General features: G+C 53.6%; 1 long non-coding RNA gene across 2 annotated transcripts; it reads right to left on the minus strand.

The window, feature by feature from the left end:
* Nucleotides 1–4,677: 4,677 nt before the first annotated feature.
* On the minus strand, nt 4,678–24,609 carry LOC117093933. 2 transcript variants are annotated; one of them, XR_004441300.1, is made up of 3 exons: nt 24,502–24,609; nt 24,243–24,347; nt 4,678–5,114 (listed from the first exon to the last, which is right to left on the minus strand). It is a non-coding gene; the product is annotated as an uncharacterized LOC117093933 (long non-coding RNA). The 2 variants fall into 2 exon arrangements; XR_004441301.1 differs by having other exon boundaries at nt 24,227–24,347.
* Nucleotides 24,610–25,371: the final 762 nt, after the last annotated feature.

Consider the following 25,371-nt stretch of genomic DNA (forward strand, 5'->3'; position numbering starts at 1 on the left):
GTGACCTGGGTTCAAATCTCAGTTCAGCCCCTCGCAAGTCAGAGCCAAGTCACCCGTTCTGATTCAGGGATTTCCTTGTGTGCAGGGTGAGGCCGCCTTCCCAGGGGGGTGGTGAAGAATGATTTGAGATGATCATGCATCTGCACGACTCAGCACAATTCACTGCTGTTTGTGTCCAGCAGCCGAGGCACCTGCTAAGCACCATCCTCACTCTCCCATCTTGCCCAGGCTTCCCCAGGAAGCTCCTCCCATGTCCATTTCTAGAGGATCAGGAAAGACTCAATGGCCAGTGCATCTAGAAAAACAGGATAAGTGCAATGATAACTAATAGGACCCCATTTGTGGAGCGTTTATGATGTAAAGATGCCATCCTGAGCCTTCTGCAATTGATAACAGATGCAACGCCCACAGCTAGCTTGGAAGCAGGTGTGATTTTATTCCCTTTTAACAGATGAGGAAACTGAGGCAAAGATAGAATAGAATTGGCTGGGTCACATGATTCAGAAGCAGCTGGGCCAGGCAGCCTAGGGCCAGGAAGAAGGTGCACACAAAGGCCATGGAGCACCAGGGGGTGCCCAGCCCAGCCAGGAGAGTAGGGTAGGCTTTGCTCCCAGGGCCCGAAGGGGAAGCTGATGAAGGAGAAACACTCTGCTATAGCATCACCTTCTCAGCGAGGCCCCCACGCTAATAATCCCACCTAAACCAGCACCCCTTTGCCCCAGCCCCCCCGACTGGCCTCTGCTTTGCTTACTGTTCTCGTAGGGCACAAATTTACCAGGATGGAGCAATGGACAGAGATCAATCAGGAAGGCCCAGGAAGGCTGGGTCAAGGGTTTGGACCTTACCCTTTTTACCATTGACTACCTGGGAAGAGGGGGAAGGGTCACGGGAGGCAGCCCCCACAACACACACACACACACAGACACACACACGCACACACACCCCTCACCCCAAACAAGGCTTTGCCAGTCATCCACAGGAGCATTCTTCAATTCTTCATTTGAACAGGGATCCACCACCCTCAGCATGGATCCATGGCTGAACCCTAGAGAGTTAGGTGAAGGGGAGTGAGCAGACAGACCATTCTGAGGGTATCCACAGTCCTCCAGGAGATGTGACACATGAACCCACGTATACAATGGCCTTCCATAGACAAAGTGGCAAAGCACCATGGGGGCCCAGAAGAGGAATTAAACTTTTCCATCCACTGTTGAGACCAGACCGTGCATACCTCCATGCCTCTCCCACACAATCCTGCTACCTGGAATGCCAACAACCCAAACAGCAAATATTTATTGAGCTTCTGTTACATACCAAGCACTTCAGAAACAAGGATGATCCATGACATTTATGGTTCCTGCCTGCACAGAACCCTGGTATATCTAGGAAACTCCTGCACATCCCTCAAAACCCTACTCTAATGTCCTCTCTTCTCTGTGAAGCCTCCTGACACCTCCAAGCAGCACTGCTTCTTTTCCAGTGCTCTCCTAGCATCCTACGACTTCATTTGTAGAGGAGGGAGACAGGGAATGCCTGGCCACTGAAATCTCACCATGCCCCAGGCTCCGTGCTAGGTACATCACAGGCAATATCCTTCCTCACACTCTTAGCAACTCTGCAAGGGAGCAAATAGTCCTCCTTTTTGCAGATGGAAAAATGGGCTCAGAGAGGCTGTCTTTTGCCCAAGGTCACACCGTCAGCTGGTAAGTCAGAAAGCAGTGACAGGTAACCAAAGCAGTGTCACCCCAAGGTCAACCACTGTCCGTGCTGTAGATGCCTGAAAGGCCGGGGTGGTAGGTCACACTGGGATTGCCCAGGTCCCAGTGCCAGCAGGGCACACAGCGCATGCCTGTGGATGGGAAGAACCCAAGAGATGGCCCTGGAGCCCGGTGGGGGCTGCACTGCCCTCCTTGGGGCCTAGGTGGCGATGTGCACACTCGTCTCCCCAGTCCTTGCAGACGTCCACCTTCTGCTCCCGAATTCAATGCCCTGAAAGGCATTTCTCTCCTTCCCTAACTTCCTCTCCCTAGCAGCCCCAGGGGTAAGCTCAGCCTTTGTCCCTGCCAACTGGGGTGCCTCCCTGGCTGAAGCTTGCCACCAGAATGAGGTCTCAGGATGGGCCAACTCTGCTTCCCCAAAATGTTTCAGGGAGCCGGCAGCAAGAGGTGTGGAGAGGACTCACTCACTTCCATGGTCAGACCAAGTAAGCGTCTGTGGTTCAGGCACCCAGGGGGCTGCCATGGACCCATCCTTGCCTGGTCTCCTCACTCCCTTGGTCCCAGTGGCGCCTCCTCAAATGCAAACAAGGCCAAGAGCTGCCACTTACAAAGTTCCAGGGACAGAGACAGAACATGTCGTCCACCTGCACCATTCAGATGGGAGATGGGACTAAGACAGGGACAGGAACCAGATCTTGTCCTAAGTGCCCTGCAAGTCAGGAGGAAGCGAGGGTAGAGCCCAGATGTCCCGATTTGTGTCCTCAGCAATTTCCAGCACAATCTGAAGCTGTTTCTACAGGGCCCCAGGGGCAACTGGAGAAAAATGCAGTCCAACCAGTTATCTGATGTAGTAATAATAAAAATAACAACAACTCCCATTTCTGTCTAGTTTCCAGCCTTTCACCTGCATTACCTCATTTGTCCTGTCACCTGCAGGGGAGGTACGTGCCACTGTCCCTTGTTTTATGGGTTCCCCAGGGAGGAAGGGGCTGACTCAAGTTTCTAGAGTATTAGGACCAGGTCCCAGCTCCTAGGCCGGAGTCTCTCCAAAGGGAGGGCTGGGGGGTGAGGAGAGGCATGATGGGAGGGAAAGAGGCAGGGAAGGCTGTGTTTTGGGTGGGGGGAGCAGTCAAGCCATAAAGTGTGAGTGGGGAGTGCCCGAGGGCTCTTCCTCCTCCCAGAGCTGCTCTCGCCTACCCCTCTTCTAAAGCAGCAGCCAGGCCCTCCCCCTGGCCACTTACATCTCCTCCATCCCTTCCTCCCCTCCTGAGGCCCCCAGACAACTATCCGGGCCTCCACTGACCATCAGGCCTGGCTTTCTCTGCCTGATTTAGTCAAGATCCTCCCTTGCCTTAGACTCAATTTCCCTGTCTGTTAAATGAGTAAATTTGGGCTTTGGCTTGGACCTTTGAGCTCTCATGGTCCAACCCCTCTAGGGAAAAGGGTGAGGGCAAGATAAAGGGAATAGGAACAGCTGTGTATTGAGCATCGATGATGTGCTAGGTGCTAAGCACTGGGTTCCTTGCTGGTGGCACAGAGCAGTCAAGACAGATGCTCAGGGTCTTCCTGAACCTCGATGTCCTTATCTGTCTAGTGGAGATGACTAATCTACCTCATAAGATTGTAGGGAGAGCCCAATGTGATCACATATGTAGTGGACTTCACATAGCACCCCCCCAGCACCCATCATCAGCACCAGCAGCACCACCATCTACCCCCTCCTTCTGGTCTGGTCCAGCCCATGCAGGACTCAGCCCTAAAAGGAATCTCCTGACCCCAAATCAGAAAAGCCTGGGCTTTCCTCCTAGCTCTGCCATTAACCTGCTGAGTTGCGCAAACCTCAGTTTCTTCACCTGCAAAAGGAGACCAAGGTCTGTGTGGGAACGCATTAGGGACAGGCGGCAAGATCACTCATGGAAAAGCGTCTCTTGCCAGGCCTGGCCAATGGCAGGTGCCCACGAACACTTGTTTCCTTCCTTCTTTGTTGACTCAAAATGAAATGTATGACAGGATAGCGCAAAGACGTGACAATACTACATATGATTAGTAAGCACATACCATATGCCTCTCGCTTGCCTAAAGATGTTGCTCATTTCACTCAATCTTCCTAGACAACACTATGGGGTGGGCCAAGCCATTATCCCCTTTTTACAGAGAGGGAAATAGGCCACAGAGAAGGAAAATACCATCCTCTTGAAGCCTCCAATGCTGCCTAAAGCCCATCAATAGTAAGCACTCAGGCTTAGTAAGTAGCCATTATGCACCAAGGAGTGTCTTAATCCGTTCCCTGTGTGAGTCTCTTCAACCATCCCAATAATGTTTCTAAGTAGCTACGATCATTGACTCCATTTTACAGATGAGAAACTGAGTCACAGAGAAGTGAAGTCACTCATCCAATCAGCACATGGCTGAGTCAGCTTCAAATCCAGGTCTGGGTGACTCTTCTGCCTGGTTCTCTTAACCACTACACCAGACCTCACCTGGAGCCTGGCACTCCCCTGAGGCCTCAGCACCACTCAGGGGTGTAGGCCAGACCCCATGGCCTCAGGGAGGCCAGTTCTCGTATTAAGTATCCTCAAGGAGCTGGGGGTCTCAAGTTGGGCAAAGCTACCTTCCCTGGAAGGACAAAAACTTACTCCCCTAACTCCACCGTTTCCCTAGACGGACAGGGAACAGGTGTACAGGTCCCTGGCTCAGGGCTAGATGAGGGGAAACTTGTTTGGCAGCCAGGGCCCTGCGTGAACAAGAAGAAACCCAGCCTGCAGCCCCTCAGCCCTGGCTGGAGATTAACAAAACAAATCCCCGACCAATCTCGTTTTCAACACTTGGGGAGGGGGGCCGTGTGTCAGGGGGCGGGGGGCAGGAGGGAAACGCAGAGACATTTTACCACCTAAATAACCTTCCCTCTGTTTAGTTTCACACAAATGTACACTCCAGTGCTCGCAATTTTTTTTTTACATTTTTATTTTATTTTGACAAATGCTCAAACTTTCCTGCCACAAATTATTCTTGGCCAGGTTACAAGTAGAAAGGCCGTGTGTATCCTTTACTTGACAAAAAGAGAGTGGGGGGAAAAAGGGAGAGGTCTTATAAAATATTTTGGTTGTGGGTTTGAGGTAGGATTGCTTTCTTAATGTTCCCGATGGTGCCTTTGCCCAGGAGTCCACAGGTTTTCTCACCCTCTTGTACACGAGCCGTTTCGACGTGGTCTAAATCCTTCCACCGCTGTGCTTACCTCCAGCTGTCCTGACGGGATTTTGCGGTTCTGGTTTCACGGAGCCAATTTGGAACAGCATTTGGCAAGGGCAGATTGGAGCTGGCACTTGTGCATCTCACCTCACCCAGGCCCAGCAGGATCTTGCACCTGGGCGGGCTGGAGGGTCCTGTTTGCTGAGCCTGGGGGTTGAGACAGAAGTTCCAGGTGGACCTACCCTGCCCAGGACCCAAGGAAAGGGCTGACTCTGGGGCTTCCCCAGATGTAAGGAAAGGAGTCAGTTGTTCCGTTCACCCTGAACCTGCCCCGTCCATCCTCCAGCCTCCTCCCCTCCTGCAGGCCCAGCCCAAGTTCCACTCCCCAGCCTCACCCCCACCACTCTGTCCTCTGTGGCTTCACTCCAGCCAGGGCATCTCTCAGACAGAGGGAGCCTTTCCCACCTCAGCGCCTGGGCCCGTGCTCCTCCCTTGCCTGGAATCCCCACCCCTCCCCTCTTCTTATGGAGGTCTCAGTGTGGCTGTCACCTCCTCACAAACACTTTCCTGACTGCCTCCTCCAAAGCAGAGACCTTGCTCTTTGCTGCCTTAGCCCCTGGTTGGTTTCCTCACAACACTTAGGCAATTTATTCTAGCATTATTTGTCTATGTTCTTTTTTTTCTGATTCTTTCTAACTAAAGTAAATAAATGACAAGTAAATAAATGAATGAGTGAGTGAGTGAGTGAAGGAGTGGTGGGTGAATAAATGAATAAGTAAATAAATGACGTGAATGAGTGAATGAATGAGTGGTGAGTAAATACATAAAGAAGTGAGTGAACAAATGAGTGAGTGAATGGATGGATGAATGAATGTGTGAATTAGTGAATAAATGAACAAGTGAGTGAATGAATCAATGAGTGAATGAATGATAGTGAATGAATGAATTAGTGAATGAGTGAGTAAATGAGCGAATGAAGGAGTGGTGAGTGAATCAATGAATGAATGAGTGAATGGATGAATGAATGAGTAAATTAGTGAATCAATGAACAAGTGAATGCATGAATGAGTGAAAGAATGAATGATAGTGAATGAATAAATTAGTGAGTGAGTGAGTAAATGAGCGAGTGAAGGAGTGATGAGTGAATCAGTGAATTAGTGAATAAATGAATGAATGAGTGAATGGATGAATGAATGAGTAAATTAGTGAATAAATGAACAAGTGAATGTGTGAATGAATGAGTGAATAAATGAATGACAGTGAATAAATTAGTGAATAAGTGAGTGAATGAACCTGAGTGAACAAATGAGTAAAGGAGTGAGTGACCGAATGAGTGAGGCATCCGACCTGAGAGGACGCTACAGCTCTGCTGGAGGGACTGGGGACACCTTCAAACTCTCCTCTGGGACAAAAATCCTGCCGCCACTGCAGAAACCATTAAAAGTTGATTCCTTTTGTTTCCACTTGAAGACAAGGAGCCTGGAACCATTTGCTCCCCTGGCCAAGCCCAGGCCACGGGCAGCTTTGCTTTTATCCCCAACTGCCACTGACAAGGCTGCATTTGGTTTCAGTGTAAGTGAAGACTCCACGTCTCTGAGCCTCTCACTCCCCCTGAAGCCTGGGCCAATTTTCAATTCCTAACATTGACATTAACCCTTGCCATGCCTGGCTGCCCTTTGTGAGAGGCACTCCCCATGGGCTGCTTAGCAGGGAGCACAGTGGTGCTGGCCTAAAGGGCTTGGGGGTCCACCAGTCCAGTGGGGGTTTTTGTCCCCAGCAGGGAGGGTCTAGGCCCTCTGGGGACCTGACTGTATCACCAAGAACATTTCAAGGCAGCTTCTTATAAAAGCAAAATCACCCAGCCACCGGAATTAGTGAGCACTTCCGTGCCCAGGGCCTAAGGGTGGGGGCCACTCTCTTTCCATTTAAGTCAGGCAAAACATACTCAAATCTTGGGTCTTAAGCAGATGTCATTATGAACTTTTCAATGCGTGCTCTCACTCTCAGAGGTGCTTGGAGGCAGAGATTCTGAATCCCATTTGACAGATGAAAACATTGAGGCTCGGAGAGAGGCTGTGAATAGGCCAAAACCACCCAGTAGCTCTCATCTTCATCTCTCTGCACTGTCATGGGGCCTTTTCTCCGGCTTTGATTTGTGGTCACCACCATTGCCCCCCACCCCCCAATGTGCAGGCCAGACATCTGGGAGTTATCTTTGATGCCTTCTCCTCCTCAGCCCACATCTGAGGGGTCCCCAGTGCTGTGGGGTCTGCCTCTGCACCCCTGTAAGCACCAGTAATTGCTCGACAAATGTGTTCTGAGTTCACAATTATCAGCCTCAATTTGCACGGCCACAGAACAACTGGTGAAACCATTAGCCCTGACGTTACTTCAGGAACATTTCATTTTATTAGTGTGATGAATGCGTTTATGGAGCTCTGTGATATATAATTATGCTCTCATTTTACTGATTAGTAGCTTGAGGCTGAATTTTTTTTTTTTTTTTTTTTTTTGAGACAGAGTCTTACTTTGTCGCCCAGGCTGGAGTACAGTGGCACGATCTTGGCTCACCACAACCTCTGCCTCCCTGGTTCAAGCAATTCTCCCGCCTCAGCCTCCTGTGTAGTTGGGATTTTAGGTGCCCACCACCTTCGCCGGCTAATTTTTGTAGTTTTAGTAGAGACGGGGTTTTGCCATGTTGGCCAGGTTGATCTTGAACTCCTGACCTCAGGTGATCCACCCACCTCGGCCTCCCAAAGTGTTGGGATTACAGGCGTGAGTCACCGTGCCCGGCTGAGGCTGAACTTTCTTATTCCTTCATAGGAACCCTGCCACTTCTCTCCAGGAATTATAATGAAAATTAATGGCTACTTCTATATAAGTGAGTTCTTGAGCAATAATTTTGGGACCAATGACATGTGAGTTGTGAAAAATCTTTCCAGAGAGGATGTCCAACCAGCATCCTGGATAGAGGACCCTTACTCTCATGGTGGTCTTCAGTGGGCTGTATGGTAGTTATGGCAGGGAGAGTGGAGTATGTCGCCTACCTTCTGTGAAGCTCTGGAGGGGACATGGCTCCCCCATCTCTGCACCCCAGCTCTGAGCACCACTAGAACCCAACAAGCCCTTGTTGAATGGATTCCTCCAACATTCCTACATCCACCCCTAGCAAAGGAGCAGAGAGATTAGTGGGGAGCTATGGGGGAGTGTGTGGGCTGTGAGGAGAGGTGACAGAAGGGACTCCAGGCTGGAGGAGGGCCATCCACTTGGAGCAGAGGCCCCTGGACAGGTAAGGGGAGAATGTTCGGGGAGGGAACAGGAGACCGGGCTGGGGCAGGTAATTTACCTGAACGTACAGGTAAGTACTCAACACATATGTTCTGGGATTGCTGCTATCAGCCTCAATTTGCACAGACACAGAACAATCTCTCTGCTAAACACCTTCTCCGTCTTGGGTCTGGGACCTGGGCACGCACCCTGGTCCCACAAGCAATATGATGTATTGCTTGTCTCTCATACACCAGGCACTATCTAAGTGCTGGGGATACTCAAGGAACCTCTCTGCCAGTGGCCCCTTGCCCTCCCATGGACATACTGGAGTTCCTCCCAAAGATGGTCAGGCCTGAGGGAGTCCTGAGGGCTGTCCCTGCCCTGCTCCAGAGTGGCCACCTCCCTCGTAGGCCCACTTGGGCATCCTAGCTCAAGTGCTCTTTCGGAACCTGTCACAAGGCCGTCCACAGCCTCAGCAACCTCTGCCCTCCTTTGCATCTGCACCTGCCCACTGCTGACCACCCCACAGGCCGTGCCTAGACTCTGCCTGAAAGCTGGGCTTCTTGGCCCTTTAGGACCAGAGAAAAAACTGAAATTGTTGGGACATCCATCCAGGGCTTTCAAACGCCTGGAGTGAAGTCCAGGAATGTCAGGCAGGGAGGCAGGAAGAAGAAACCCCGTGGGTCTAGGCAGAAGAGGAGGCCAGTGAAACAGTCGCATCGACCCTGGAAAAATGGAAGCAGAGCCAGATGTGGGGAGGCAGGGGTGCGCTCTGGACCCCACCCCGCTGGACAGGAGCTGGGTTGCTCAGTAATAGGCACAAGCAGCTAGGTACCAGCAAGGCCATGCCAGAGAGAAGGAAGCTTCTTGCATCCCAGGGACACCAGACCCTGCTGCCCCAGGCCAGCTGGAAATCCCCTGCGCCCGGCCTCCCCTGCAGCCCCCAGGTGTGGAGGAGGGATCTCTCCAAGGGAGCGAGACGATCAAAAGGAGGTGCTTGTAAATCACCACGGAGCCTCCCTCTCTGCTCTCCACGCACCGGGGAGCCTTCCCAGAGCTCAGATGTGGTTCAAGGACCCCTCAGAGATCCCAGCCTGGCATGGCTCCCTCCAGCCACAGTTCAGCCCCCTCTGCCAGGGAGGAGGGTGGGTAGGGGCAGGGGAGGCCTTCCACTAGACTCAGGTTTTCGCCACGCAGGTCTGACTTCCCACTCCCACCCCAACAACACACACACACACACACACACACGCGCATGCACACACACACTCAGGCCCAGCAATGCACATGCCACACAGCCAGGAGCCAGCCACCCAACACCCTCCATTGGGTGGGAGGTCCATCTTTGACCACCTGCAGCATCCCTGCCCAAACTAAGGCCATCTCAAAGGGACAGTATGCCTAGGGCCATGTGCTCCTGGAAACTGTCCTGCCACATCTTCTCCCCGGAAGCTAACATTTGCTTTAGAAAAATTGGATTGATGCTTGAACCAGGAGGTGGAGCTTGCAGTGAGCCAAGATGGCACCACTGCACTCCAGCCTGGGTGACAGAGCAAGACTCCATCTCAAAAAAGAAAAGAAAAGAAAAATCGGATTGGAATGGACACCCAGGGCCCTGCTGCAGGGGAAATGGGGGATGCCATGAGGCTACACCACAGCAGTTTTTATACCCCTGAGCAGAAGTTCCTGGACACGTGGGTCAGTCTTCAGACCCCAGCTAGTCTTTATACCCCTGAGCAGAGGTTCCTGGACACGTGGGTCAGTCTTCAGACCCCAGCTCCTTCCGCCTGCCTGGAGCTTCCTATGCAGTGGCAGCCTGAAGCCATGGGGAGCATGGCCAGGAGTCAGTTCCAATGAAAGCTTCACCCTTTCCTTGTGGCCTTGGGCAAGTCACTTGGCCTCTTTGATGAGCCCCAGGTTCCCCATTTATCAATGGTACAGGGACCAGGCACTTAGTAAATATCACTCTCCTAAGCCCTGCCCGGGGCTGCCATGGCTCAGGGTCAGTAAGAATAATAAGGGGGCCATGTGTTGTCTAAGTCCCACACAGACACCATCTCATCCAACCCTCACAGGCACCCTGCCTGGGAGATACTCCCATTATCTCCACTTTACAGATGAGATGACAGGGCCCAGGGTGGTTAAGAATTTGTCCATGGTCACAGGAAGATGCAAGCCCAGGTCTGTCTGATGCCAACACCCAGGTGCCCTGAATCAACTGCTGGCATTGCCCCTTAGTTCAGCTCAGCCCCACCTCAGCTCACCCCTGGGGCCTCTCCTGAGGCTCTAGAGGGGAGGGGTGTTGAAACTTTGCACCCACAAGAAGCCACACAGCCAAGCAAATGGGTGATGTAGCTCCCAGGAGAACTGGGCTTTCATGCCCTCAGACTGCTAATAGCCCCCAGGTTTACATTCCACTCCAGGCTTGGGTCATCAAATCCCTGATGTCCAACAATTATGTCAAACTCAACATATCTGAGATGCCCCCCTGCCTCCCCCACTCTGCCCTCTGTTCCCAAGCCATCATCACGTCTCAGTGGGTTCTGACGACAGCCTCCTCACTGGTCCCCCACCTCCCACCTACTACCCAGCATTCCTGCTGAGTCCTGCAGTGACTCCCACGACCACCACGGTCACTCAGAGCAAAAACCAAAGCCCCCCCGGGTGACCTAGAGGCTCTGCTGACTCCTCTCCTCCCGCCCTCCCCCTCACCTGTCCACCCCAGCCACACTGGCCCCTTTACCATCCCTAGAACCCCACAAGCATGCTTCCACCTCAGGGCATTTGACCAGCTGCGTCCTCAGCCTGGGCACCCTGTCTCCAGAGAATGACATCTCCAGCCACTCATGCTTCATGTCTCTGCTCAGATATCTTCTCAGTGGCCCTCCCTGACAGGCCATGTAACACAGCCCTCCTTTTCCCCTCATTCTGCTGAATTTTGTTCCCTAGCATGTGTCACTACGTGCCATGCTACAAATGGCTTGTCCGGTTTAATGTCTGTCTCATCACCGAGGACTTATGCTTCTATAAGAGTAGGAGCCTCTCCCGCCTTCTCATCTCCCATTCATGCTTGGAGCCTAGAACAGTGCCTGGCACAAGGCAGACCCTCGAGAAACATTTTTTGAAGGAACGAAGGAATGAATGAAGGAATGTTGGCATAGTGGTGGGGCTGAGGACTGGGCAGGAAGGGTGGAGAGAAGCAGGAAAGGGAACTGTATGGAAACAGACATGAAAGAGCTGCGCAGAAGTGCGCATGTGTGCACGGGGTGGACACGGCACACATACATGCACGCGCGCGCACACACACACACACATACATGCACGGGGTGGACACGGCACACATACATGCACGCGCGCGCGCACACACACACACACACGTGTCGGTATGGTAACCACGGATGAGTAGCGAGGCCAACAGGCAGAGACACAAATGCACTATCTACTAACAAACACATTCACACACCACACAGATATGCTTACACACCAATATACACACACATGCCCATCCCCAAATATACACACACATCCTCATACATGCATCCCCAAATATACACATACATGCACATACACCCTGGCGCGCGCACACACACACACACCCAGGTCTCCTTACCAGCACTCCGCCCTGGCCCTACATCCCCCCACCCCAACTCTACACCAGGCTCCCAGGCAGGGAAGGAGCTTTTCCAGGTGACCTCACTGAGCGGGAGTTAAACTCCACCAGCTCTTTTTCAAAGCGGATTTGGCTCCAGTCTCCCTTGTAATCTGCTCTTGGATCAGTGCTCACAGGGGCGCTGGCCCTGGCCTGAGGTCAGGACCTCTCACCTTCTCCCAGGAAGTCCCACTGAGTCCTCCCCCACCCCCCAGACCCCCAATCAGCTGCTTCCCCTGACCAGTATAACCTGCTGAGCTGAATTCTTGCTGGGTATTTTCAAACAATTCCAGTTATTTGGGGGGAGGGGTGGCACTGTGACTCCCAGGAGGGATTTGGGGTGGGGGTGGGGGCTAGGGAGCAGAGGGGATGCCCATCAGGGTGGGACAGGCTCTAAGTTGCCTGTGCCGCAGCAGAGACCTGGCCCTGCCCCACCCTCTCTTCCAGCTTCTTCCAACCTGACTCCAGCCTCTGTTTCCCGAAAACACGCCTCCAGGCCTTTCCACTTGCAGGGCTGCCTGCGCTTACTTCCCTAGTGAGTAAACTCCACATCCTTCAAAGCCTCAGTCCAATCTCCTTGCCACTTCTAGGCTGGGGCTGCCATCGCCCTCTGCCCGTCCTGGTCTCTGTGTTATCCTGGCCTGGCTGAGTGTCCGCCTCCTGTCTAGATGGAGGTCTCTGAGAGCAGGGGGCACAGTGATGCCGCCAATACCCAGTGCAGATCCCAGTGCAGGGCCTGACACTGAGCACAGGCCCAGGAAATGCTTATGGAATGTGAAAAGGGGGTGGGGGAGGGTAATGCAGAGGTCTGGACGAGGCACCTGGATCTGCCCCTCCCTTGCTTCTGCCTTGAGCCAGACATGCACCCTCTCTGGCCTGCTGTTCCTAAGAGCCTGGGCTCACTGAGGCCTCGGAAGAGCTGACCCCAAAAGGAGGAGGTGGGGCCTAGAGGGAGCTGCGATGGCCAGGTGGGAGTTGGTTGTGGCCCTCAGGGTCGAGAGAGTGAGGGCTGCTCCTGTCTCACACATGTCTTTACTGTCACCAGCACCACTGTCACCAGAACCATCTCTAAGACCACTGCCACTACCTTCAAGACCACCACCCTCCCCCAAAGCACCATCCTCCTGTATGGCCCCCGGCACCACCGTGATCATCAACGCACTGTCCATACAGCTCTTACATCACTCTATCTGCACATGCGCATGTGAACACACACACACACAGACACACACACACACACAGTCCTCCAAAGCACAACTGTATCATTTTTCTCTCTGGACACCCCCGCCCCGCCACCACCACCCAGAGGAGAGCCTGGCACATTCTAGAAGTTCCATGTTGAGGACTGAAGGAAGGGCTCAGTAAACGAGGACGGCTCCCCTGATTTGGCCCCACTTGCTCCAGCTCGCCCAGCCAACAGAGAAGGATGGAACAGGACAGGCCCGAGGTCTAAGAGGACTCCAATATCCCTCGTGTCCCTGCCCCTGTTCTGGCTGCTCAAGACCAACAGGGCCACCAAGGGAGTTATTTCTCTCTGAGTTCCCAAGTTCTCCTACACAAACCAGGCTGAGCCTCCACCTGAAATCCCAGGACCCACAGAGTTATATCAGAAAGCCCAAGACACAGTGAGAGCTCCTGAAGCCCACCAGCCTCCATTTCCTGGTTTGTAAAATGAGGAGCACAGCCCCACCTTTCAGGGCTGCTGGAACGGTGCCATGAAAGGCAGTAGGGCAGGTGGCCGGCTCCAGGGCCTGGCATCTGGGGGGGTTTCCCTCCACCTGGCAGCCCCTCGTCCCCTGGACTGCATGGCTGCTGGGGTAGGGGTGTTGCTGCCGCTCTAGGGTCAGTGCTGCAGAGGTGGGGACACCAAATGTGAAGCTGCCTGAGTCCTGAGCATTCCCTAGATGCTCCCATGAGCTTCTCACCAGCCCTGCGTAGAACAGTCCACATTCCCAGCGGGCACATGAGCAAACAGCGATTCGCTTAAGGCTACCCAGCCATGAACAAGGCTCCCATGGCCCCTCAGCACGTCAGGAGGCTCTAAGGAGTGCTGTGAAGCCCTGGTCACTGAGTCACCAGCTGTCTCAACCTGGCGCTGCCACCCTCTTGGGGCAGCAGGTAACCAGAGCCTGGCTTGGATGTCCCACTTGGATGCATCCTAGGAAAGGAGTCTGCCCAGCCCCTTAGGCTGCGGAGATCGAACTGCCTGGGGAAGTTCTTCCCACAGTCTAACCTCAGTCAGGACCTGGGCAACCGTGCAGTTTGGGGGTCATCCCTGCTCTGCCTCACCCCTACACTCACCAGGGAGACAGGAGATTGGCGGCCCACACCAGGCCCTTCCCCCTGGACCTCTTCCTCTAGAAGATTAAAGAGTCTGGGTCTCCACCACGCCTGCCGATCCCACCACCAGCCCAGGAGCAGCTTCCTGTTTGCAGGCATGGGCGCCCGTTGCCATGGTGACCACAGGAGGTGCTCCCTCCAGGTGGCTGATACCAGGCCCGGCCCCACCCTGGGCTGGCCCCTATCACTGAGGCCTGGCTCCTCCAGCAGCTGGACTGGTAGGACCATCTGGTCTGCAATCAAAGGGGCCGCAGGCAGGCACTACCCAGGAACCTGGGCAAGGCAGCCCTTATCTCTCCCAGGCTGGGGAACTTTCCAGACTCAGGGCATCAGCCCAGTGGGGCAGAAGGGCAGGCCACAGGGTGTGGGAACAGACTAAGGGTCCCTGTGAGTGACATGGAGAATGTGAAACTCAAGCCTGAGACTGGAGACAGGCAGGAGTGGTCAGTAGCTGATTTTTAGGGTTTGCTACCCCACATCCCCCTCATCCTGCCCTGGCCTCAGCCTGCTGTGGGGCCTGGGGCACCGCACTTCACTTCTCCGAGACTTGGTGTCCTCTCCTGCCAAGTGGGAACCACAGTGACAGGTGTGAAAATCCGAAGGTTCAAGACCCATAGGACATTGGTGGGTGCTTGGTCCTAAGAATAAAGATGTTAGTTACCATGTATTGAGCACAGGCCCCTAAAGTGCATTATCTCTTTCAATGCACACAGGCCCCTGAGATGTGGGCCTCACCGTCATCCACCCTCTACAAAACCTTAATTTTCAAAGAGGTGAGGAAATTGCCCCAAATTGCACAAGTGGCTAGTAAATATTACTATTTTCCTCCTATTATATTTTAGCTGAACTCACAACAGGCCCCAAACCTCCAGGCCCCCAACCTCCATCCTCCCACAGTCCATCCTACCAGGCCAGTAGCATGATCTTACCCAGCAGCTCGCAATTATCAGTGACTCGTGTGTCATTGATAATAACTAGTAAGTGCTGAGCCCAGGTACTGAGCCAAGTGCTCTGGAATTTTTGTGACAGCCCCGTGAGATTGAAACTGCGATATGAGTGGGGAAACTGAAGCCCAGAGAGGGGCAGAGGCTCCCCCAGCATCACACAGCAAGCTGGTGTCACAGCAGAGGCTGCCAGCTCTGACTGCCTCTCCATAAGCACTTGGGGCAGGGTGGGAATCCTGGGAGTGGCCTCATAAGGCCCAATATTGTGCACCCCAGCCCTAGCGCACTCCTGGAGAGTTCAAGGAGGCAGGAAAAGGTGGAAATGGTGAGATCGGAAGGGCGAGCATGAGTCTATTCATGAGGGAGAGGAAAGGAGAGGAGAGAGGCATCTCCCCACCCTCAACCACCATCCCCTGTCCCTCAGCCCCACTCCTGCCTAGGCAGCCTAAACTCCCAGAAAGCACTGCTCCTGCCTCCACCACCCCCTACCCTATAGGGAAGGTCCCAATGGGAGGAAGACGCAGCCACAGTTGTGGGGGGCAATGGTTGCAGGAAGTCCGTGCTGGAAAGGCTCCCCTTCTGACCCAGCAGAAAGGCCTCTTCCCTGGGGAAGCCCTCATGGAGGCCGACATCTAAACGATCCATTCTCTGCAGATGGCCGAGAGGTTGCTTCTAAATTCCAAGCCTAGTCATGCCCTCCCCTGCTTACAGCTCTCTCATATGCCCCACCCCATTGTTTCCAGTATGAAGAGCAAAGTTCCTTGGCCTGGCATTCAAGGCTCTTCAGGTTCCAGCCTCACTTGCCGCACACCTGCACGCACACCTGCCACACACCTGCACATACATGCACACAAAAATGTGCACACACTGTGCTCCGATCAGAGCCAACTTCTGTTTCTGGAATGTACTTCCCTCTGTCTCACCTCTTGGTCTTTGTGCTTTTCTCCCTGCCTGGAACATCCCACCTATTTACAACCTGAGTCTAGACTGGAACACAGGCTCTGGGAAGGCAAGGACAGCATCTTTGCTGCTGTATTCCTAGTGCAGAGCCTCGTCTAGAGGAGGCTTTGGGTATGCAAACAATGCAGGACTCGTGAATGAATCAAGAACTGCCCAGAATCTTCTTCCTATAAATGTAACAGAGCCTAAGAGACAATCATTAATCCCTGCACTTTCCAGAGTCTCCCCAGATAAAAGAATTCCAGTTCCTTTAGCTTTTCCACATTTTCCACAATAGAACCCTGAGCTTCCAGTAGAATAAATGAGTAAGTGAGTGAATAAATGACTGGATGAATTCATAAGTGAGTGAGTGAATGAGTTAGAGAGCTAGAACATGAAGCAGAGATTTGTTGAAACAATGAAGTATATGTGTGAATAGAGAGATAGATGAGTGCATGGGTAGAAAGAAAGGGAGGGAAGGAGGGAGGGAGGAAGGAAAGAAGGAAGGAAGGGAAAACGGAAGAATAAACCCATCCAGGTGGAGGGGCACCACCTGCAAGGTCAAAAGCACAAGAGTCAGGTCATTGCCCTGCAATCCACAAGCTTCCAGGAGAGCCCCCATATCCCCACCACAGTCCCTAGACCATAGGCTCTATATAGTCAGCAAGCTGTGGTTCAGGGTCCACCCCTGGCCCACTGTCTTTTTTTGTAAATAAAGTTTTATTTACAAAACCACATCCACATCCATTCATTTATGTATTGTCTGTAGCTGCTTCCAAGCTACAGTGGCAGGTTGAGCAGTTGCAACAGAGATAGTAGGATGACCCACAAAACCTGAAATATTTACTATCTTGCCCTTCCCAGAAAATGTTTGCCTGTCTCTCATACACGAGGGACCTGAACTGGCATCCTGCCTGGAACTCTCCCAGCGCTGACTGGAATCCTTCTAGTCTTCAAAGGGTACCCAGCTTGCACACCTCTGGAACCTGGTCCTCACCACCTCTTCAGGCAGCCCCTCCAGCCCTAGGGCAGCTCAGGCTCTTCTTTCTGCTGAGTGGAAATGTTGTCCTCCTTGTCACCACCCCCATCCCGACCTCCCGCCTGGAGCACGGGTGTTTACCCCGACCTCTGCCCTGTGTCCAGCTCCCTGCCAGCCAGGACAGCTCAGGCCCAGCCGGATATGATTCTCAACCAGGGAGGCAAGTGAGTCACCGAGTCCAGAGAGGGGACATCTGCTGGGCTCTGGTTCTCAGCTAATCTCAATAATTCTGTGTGAGGGGCCCAAGCCATCCCTGCTGCCTCTTGTTTGCATTTGGGCCTGGTGTGGAAGCTTGGGAGGAGATTCACTCACTCAGGATTCTGGAGTGTTTGGACCCCCGTGTTTATTTCAACTTCAGTTTTGTCTTCAGCCCCTGGGATGATTTCCCAAAAGAGCCGGGGCCTAAGAGGCTCTCTGACCTCAACCCGGGACTGTGCACTGGGAGGCAGAGTTGTTCTCATTTGACCCCCACACGGATTCCTGGCCCCACTTTACAGACAAACACACCACAAGTTGTCCAGTTTCTGGTCCCGGGTTCCTGCCTTCTTGCTGCCTTCTCTAGAACCTTCCAGAATTATCCAAGAACCACACCGAGCCTCTGTGGGTGGCTTTGGACCCATTTTCACTGTGCTCCACTGATGCCTGGCTGGTTCCTGGAGGAGACTTAGCACAGTGGGGACCAAACACAGTGTCCTGGGGTGGCCATAGTCTCTGCCAAGACAAAAGGCAGCAGCTGCATCCTCATAGACATCCCAAGGCCCCTTCCCCGAAGTCAATACCCAGCACGGCATGGCAGGACTCCTCGGCCCCACCTCACAGGTGGGAAGACTGATACTCTGGACACAGAAGGTCTGGAATCTAGAAGACTTCCTTCCCCCTAGATTCTAGGCAGTGTTTGTTTTCTTTCCTCTGTTCAACGTGCCCATTGCCTCTGTAACTATGACTACATGGAAAGGGTCAACAGACTTGGGGGAGAAGAGGAAGGAGAAAGGAATGAATGAAAACAGCCTAGCAGTTAGGAACTCAGGTTCTAGAATCAGACTGGCTGGGTTCAGAGCTGACACTGCCACTCACTTACTAACAGAGCCTCACTTTCTTCCTCCATCAAGTGGGGTGCATAAGTCCATCTCATGGCCTTCTGAGGGTGAAATGAGGTCATGTGCAACAAACGCCGGCCCAGAGTCTGGCACAGGCCAGTGGACGCCCCTTCCTTCCTCTAGACATGGGGGGTTTCTTGTCATTCGCTGTGTGTGTTTGCTTATTTGTTTTTTTATTTGAGACAGGGTCTTGCTGTGTTGCCCAGGCTGGAGCACAGTGGTGTGATCCTAGCTCACTGCAGCCTCAACTCCTGGGCCCAAGCCTTCCCTCCACCTCAGCCTCCCGAATAGCTGGGACTGCAGGCACATGTCGCCACACCTGCTAATTAAAAAAAAAAAAAATTTATAGAGACAGGGTCTCACTATGTTGCCCAGGCTGGCCTTGAACTCTTGGCTGGAGAGATCCTCCAGCCTTGGCCTCCCGACTGGGATTATAGGCGTGAGCCACTGCACCTGGCTGCCCTGGCTATTTGAACCCAGGGCACGATCTTGAGTCATAGCGTGATGCTATTTCTAATCCTTGTTAGTACGAAACCTGCTGTGCCATCCCCAGCCCAGCCCGGCAAGGTCCAGCCCAGGCCTTGCCGCCGTGGGAGCCTACCTGGCCTGCGGCTGCCCCTGTGGCGTCACCTGTGCACATTAATGAAAAATTCACGGTGCAGAGCAGAGCCAGGCCAGACCAGGAAATTGGAAAGTCGTGGGCGCCTTACCTCAGCCCTGCCGCACACTCTCTGCTTTTATAGCTCCACGTGTAATAACATAAAAGCATAATTTATTAAAGTATCACTTTAAGTGGGGATGACAGGAGGGGGTCCATGCCTGGGGAGCTATGAGTGCCATGTTGACCGGGAGATGCCAAGGGCGGGGGGCAGGGCAAAGTCTTGGCACTCCCCCACCCACTGTCACAGCACAGCCAGCTGGGAGGGCCAAGGAAGGGTCCAGGAGCCAGAAGAAGCCACGTGCAAAGGCAGAGCCTAGAGGCAGGAGCTGAGTGGCATGGCTTTGAATCCTGGCTGTGCGGTCTTGGGTGGGTCGGCTGCCCTCTCTGAGCGGCAGTTTCCTCATCTGTAGATGGAAGGATTTGCTCAGAGGCCCTGAGCCCCTCCTTAGCAGCTCTCCTCCTAGGACTGTTCCTCCCAGAGCGAGAGAGACCTCCAGGCACTGAGCTGTGCCAGGAAATGGCCCTAGGATTGCCTCATTAAACACGAAGGGCTATTTACACTGGAGAAACAAATATTTATCTCTGGATCGAGAAGGAGGAAGGGCTTTGGAACCGCAGTCTGGCTCAGCCCTGCCTGGTGGGAGGGGGAGGAGGAAGGGGCAGGGGGAGGGTGCAGCCCCTGAGAGGACAGGAACAGGGCTGGGAGTCATGCAAACCCAGGTTCAAATCCCAGCTCTGCCACCACCCAGCGCAGAGTCCTCACGCCCCTGTGCCTCTGTGTTCTCCCTGGAAGCATGGTCCTAAGAGCACCCTGACTTCTCAGGGCAAATGAAGATTCAGTGCCTGGAACAGGGTAGCAGTCCAGCTATGGCCGCCTCTATGCCAGGCACTGGGCAAGGGCTTGCGATCCTGCGGGGAAGAAGGCAACAGGTAGCAGGTACTTCCATTAGAAAAAAAAGGCATGCAGGGAGAAGGTCTCACAGGGTGACCTACAGAGCTCCAAGGAGCTGGCAGCACCAGGGAACGGGACATTCAGCACACCGCCTGCAGAGGGTCAAATAAATCGATCAATATGCACCAGACGACTAGACACACAGCAGCCCTCTCCTGGTTTCACAGGCTCACTCACCCTAAGGGAATAATGTCTGGGCCGCCACGTGGGAGACAGGATGCAAAATTTCAGAACTCAAATTCAAGAGCATCCTTTTCTGTTTTTTTGTTTTTTGTTTTTTGAGACAGAGTCTTGCTCTGTCGCCCAGGCTGGAGTGCAATGGCATGATCTCAGATCACCACAACCTCCACTTCCCTGGTTCAAGCAATTCTCCTGCCTCAGCCTCCTGAGTAGCTGGGACTACAGGCGCTTGCCACCACGCCCAGCTAATTTTTTGTATTTTCAGTAGAGACGGGGTTTCACTGTGTTAGCCAGGATGGTCTCGATCTTTTGACTTCATGATTCACCCGTCTCAGCCTCCCAAAGTGCTGGGATTACAGGCGTGAGCCACTGCGCCCAGCCAAGAGCATCCATTTCTACTCTGCATGGAGTCTGGGTGCTGAAATGGGAGAATTTCTGGAATCCGGCCAGTTTCCTCCACCTGCAGGGCTGCCAGCCTCATCCAGGCCACCATCCTCTCCTGCCTAGATTATTTTGGAAGCCACCTGGTTGACCCCTTCCTCCGCCCTCGCCCCCTACGGTACTTTCACAGCAGCCGGTGTGTTCTTGCACCTTGGTAGCAGCTGGGGGTGGTTGACGGTGGCTGAGAAGAAGCCTGTGAAATGGACAGAAAGCAGGGGAGGAGGTGATCGGATGTGGGAAGAATTCACTGCACGGGAGAAGCATCCTCGGTAAATCCTGGGAGAAGCTGCAAGGGGCCCAGCATCAGGGTTGCTATGAGCGGCTGTTTAGCCTCTCTATGGGCCTGAGGCACAGCGTGGGCCCGGAAGACCCCAGAGGGTTGCAGACACCAGAACACCAGCAAGCTCAGGGTGTGAGCAGACCAGACTGGTCAGACAGGAGCAAAGGCCTTCCCCAGAACTCCAGGGCTAAGCAGCCGCCCTGCCTGCCAGACCTTATTTATCTAACATTGTGGTTGTTGAGTTTGATGTTTGTGGAAATGATTCTGGGGCTCTCCTCCCACAGAGCTCCAGACCCACTGAGAACTTGAAAGTGACATTCCTCACCCCAGCTAAGGGAAGGGTGGGAGCCCAGCCAGAGGAGAGGGAAGGGAAAGCTAGCTGGAGACAGGGCAGAGAGATACGGTCAGTGTCCCAGCAGGAAATAGCCTCACGGAAAAGGGATTTACAGTCCAGGCACTGTGGCTCATGCCTATAATCCCAGCAATTTGGGAGGCCAAGGTGGGAGGATCACTTGAGGCCAAGAGTTCAAGACCAGTCTGGCAGGCCGGGTGCGGTGGCTCACGCCTGTAATCCCAGCACTTTGGGAGGCTGAGGCGGGCGGATCACAAAGTCAGGAGATGGAGACCGCGGTGAAACCCCGTCTCTACTGAAAATACAAAAACTTAGCTGGGCGCGGTGGCGGGTGTCTGTAGTCCCAGCTACTCAGGAGGCTGAGGCAGGAGAATGGCGGGAACCCGGGAGGCGGAGCTTGCAGTGAGCCGAGATCGCGCCACTGCACTCCAGCCGGGGGGACAGAGTGAGACTCCATCTCAAAAAAAAAAAAAAAAAAAAAGACCAGTCTGGCCAATATAGCAAGACCCTGTCTCTATTTAATACATTTTTTAATATATAAAACCCCACCACAGTGGTGTGGGTGGGGTTAAGAGGAACCGACCAGCAATGGTGCTGCACCCAGGGGCTGGTAGGAGTGGAAAGCTGCTACTACCCTCAAGCCTGAAGGGGGAGGGGGAGGAACAGTTACTAGAACAGTTACTGTGTCCAGAGCAGGAGAGGGACAAAGCCAGCCCATAGCACCTCAGCAGAGACATAAATCCCACGACCCACTTCAGCTCTCATCCCGCTGTTCACCAAGGCCAACCAGAAACCAGACAGCAAGGGGCCCAGGTGATGCCACCAGGGTCGTCAGGTCCCAGAGCCCAGGGCAGGTCTGGGGAGGGGGGCGGGGTGAGTCTGGAGGGGCCAGCAGCTCCCACAGGCCCTAGGAATTATCCTTCTGCAGGTGGAATTTGAGCAGGGCCTACTGTGGGTTCACATTTTCTACCTTGGCCTTGACCTAAAGTTCCAGGCATCCCAAAGACCCCCAGCAGCGTGTGGCTCCGTTCCCTGCAGGGACTAGGTAAAGGGGTGCTAAGCTTTTCCTCGCAGTGGAGAAAAAGCACAGGCCACTGCGGAAGTAGGACCCTGGGCCACCTCCCTGCCTTTGCTCACCGTGTGCCCTCTCCCGGTCTCCTCTCTCTGCTCCCCTGCAGAAACCCTGCTCCTATTGGAAGGCCCAGCTCCAGGGCCACTCACTCTTCCTCTAAGTTCAAGCATGAGGCCTCTCAGGGGAAAGCTGATGAGGAAGAGGGGTGAGTGGTAAAAAGGGCCAGAGTTGGGGTCGTCTCCAGCCTGGCAATCTCACCCCCGACCCCATCAGACCTACCACCTCTTGCCCAGATGGGGCATTCGGCTCTTCGGTGGCAGTGAGCCCCAGCAGCCCCTCCACCTCCCCACAGAAGCCAGTTCTCCTTCTGAAACCCGAATCTGTGCCCATCCCACCCACCAGCTCTGACCCTCTAACCCCTTCCAATTCCCCTCAGGAGCAAACCAGCCTCCCCAGGCTGGTGGACTGGACCTCCACAATCTAGTCCTGCCTGCTTCTCCATGGCTGCTCCCCCAAAACACAGACATCGTGCCTTTCCCTTTCACAGAGTCCCCTACTTTTCTAAAAGTGGCTGCAGCTCAGAGAGCATTCTTTCCACCCAAGCACCCTCCACCCCTCGGCTTGGCCCAATGCTTAGCCCACAGCAAGTGCTCTTCAATGGCCATTTGCATCGGAACCACTGACATGGGAGAACTGAATTCCGGACCCAATCTGCTCCCACTCATTTGTCCAGACATGTCCCCTCCCTGCCCCTAAGGCTTGGGGTCCCCATTTGTACAAGGAAGGGCATGAGCTGGGAGCCCGCCAGCTTGGAAGCAATGCAAGTGTCTCCTCTCTCTCTGCTTGCCTCTCTCTCTCTCTCTCTCTCACACACACACACACGCGCGCACACACACACACATGGCCCATGCCAGCCTCTCCCCAGGACACCGGGCTTCACCATGGATTGAATTACCAACATTTCATCGGTGGGAGGAGGGAGGTGGGGCAGGGGAAGGAGTTGTGAATTCCGCACACTGAGCCTGTCCCCGCAAGGCCTGGACCAAATGCCACAGCGTGTCTGTGCCCATCTGCCTCTGGGCGGGGTATGGGTGGGGGTGGAGGTGCAGGCAGGGAGAGGCTCCCTAAAACTAGAATGCCAAAGAAAAGACACCGAGGGTCACACAGACTCACACACACTCTTTCCCATGGCCACTTCTGCACACGCATGCATTCCCACGTGTGGGCGTGCTTAAACACACAGGCCTCTCCTACACACACAGTCTCTCACATATGCTATCTTCTTTTTTACGTATGCAACAAATACCCATTGAGCCAGTCTGCCACGACAGCCTTGCTCTCCATCTCTTTTGTGAAACAGACCCCCACATCTGGTCACACCGCAACACACCCATGCCCTCAGTCACTCACACAGGCTCACACATCCCAAGGCTGGAGCTGCAGGCTCCTTCCAGAGCCCCGGGAGGACCCTTGCAATGTGTTCACACGATGGTCAAAGCCAAAAAGAGAAATAAAAATCAGTAGTACAGGAGTGTGCCAAGGAGTTAATTAATAAAAATATTATGATTTTTTCTGGATTTGGTAATGTTTGTGGTATTTGTCAGCTTAAAAATTGAGTAATTCGTTGTGGTTTCTTTTCTCGTTTTAAAGTCTCTTTAGTATTTGTCATTTTGCATTCTTTTTCATCAAGAAAGTCCCCAAACTGAAGACATCTTGGGCCTTACCAAGCCTGACCCGCCTCTGCAAATATCCAAATAGTCAGACAATCACATCCACCCTGTCTCACACTCACACTGTTGCACACGTGTTCACACGCCCACACATTCTAATAAATCAAAGACTCATCACACATGCCCCAGTGTGCATGAGGCTCACACACCTGCCCGCTGCAGACAGGCAGCCCACCCGGGGCACCCCCGGCCGGGCCCGGCCTCAGAGCAGACCAGACCCCATCTCTCTAGCCTCCCAGGCTCCTGGCCCCTGACTGCAGACACTTGGCACTCCCTAGCCTACGACCAGCTCCCAAAAGCCCCACAACTGCTTGCCACAGATGTCGACCACTCACCCTCCCTCTCCAACCCCGGAACTGGACCATAAGCCACACACCTTGATTCTTTCTCACCTTGGACCCTCGGATGCTCTACGCCCACCGCCGCCTCAGCAGGTAACCACCAAAACCCACAGAATGTTCTGGAGTTTCCCTGGAGACCTCGTCGCCCATAGGTGGCTGGTATGGAAAAAAGGATATAAGAATTGGAATTGTACAGCCTTTCCTGGGTTCAAATCCTGACTCTAACGCCTGCTCTGTGCTCATGGGCAAGTGAGCACACCTCACTGAGCCTCAGTTTCCCTATCTGTAAAATGAGGGGCAATCATCTTACCTTAGAGGCATGTTGGGAGGATTAACTGAGCAAACACAAGCAAAGCACAGAGCGAGAGCCCAGTGCACGGTAGCGGTCATTACCACTTTTCTTCTCCACAACAGCAGGAAGGTGAGAGTGGAGCCCCATCCCCTCGGGACTGGCCCCTCCTCCAGCTCTCAGCCCAGTCCAGCCCCCTTTCCCTGTTGCCTCAGCCACATCACCCTCTCGGCCACCCGAGTGTTGGGATCCCAGCGCACCTGCTTCCAAGGGCTCTAATTTCCTGTAAGTGTAAGAATTCAGGTCAGACACGGCCCGCGGCCTGCAGCCCCCCTCCCGGCGGAAACCATAAATAACCCAGCTTCGCCAGCCTGGCCCAGGCACGAGACTTTCCCTCCTTACCCACTGTGCCAGGTAGGTACAGTGATTTCCATCCACACACAGGGAAACTGAGGCCGTAGAGAGGAATCTGGGTTTGAGATCCTGACCAGTACACTAGAAAAAGCTTCCTTCAAAATATGCCCTTCCCACACCCCCTGCCAAATAAATGCCTTTCCTCTAGTCCCCAGCAGGCCAGTGACTTATACCTGAAATCTGCCCAGTAGTGCGGGGTGGCCAACAACCTTTTCCTCTAAGGGCCAGATAGAAAATATTTCAGGACTTGAGGGCCGTACAGTCTCTGTTGCAAGTACTCAGCTTTGCTGATGTAGCCACAGACAGTGCAGAGACTTTTTTTTTTTTTTTTTTACAAATGCAGGTGCCCAGCTGGATTCGGCCATGGCTTGCCCACCTCTATGCTGTGCACCAAGCCCCTCTGCCACGCTGCAAAGGAATTGAGTCTAGAACCCAAGACTGTCACAGCTCGGGCCCTCAGAGTTAGAGATTTCAGCT

The sequence above is a fragment of the Trachypithecus francoisi genome, unplaced genomic scaffold, assembly GCF_009764315.1.
Source record: "Trachypithecus francoisi isolate TF-2019V2 unplaced genomic scaffold, Tfra_2.0 Lachesis_group12, whole genome shotgun sequence".
NCBI classification, from domain to species: domain Eukaryota; kingdom Metazoa; phylum Chordata; class Mammalia; order Primates; family Cercopithecidae; genus Trachypithecus; species Trachypithecus francoisi.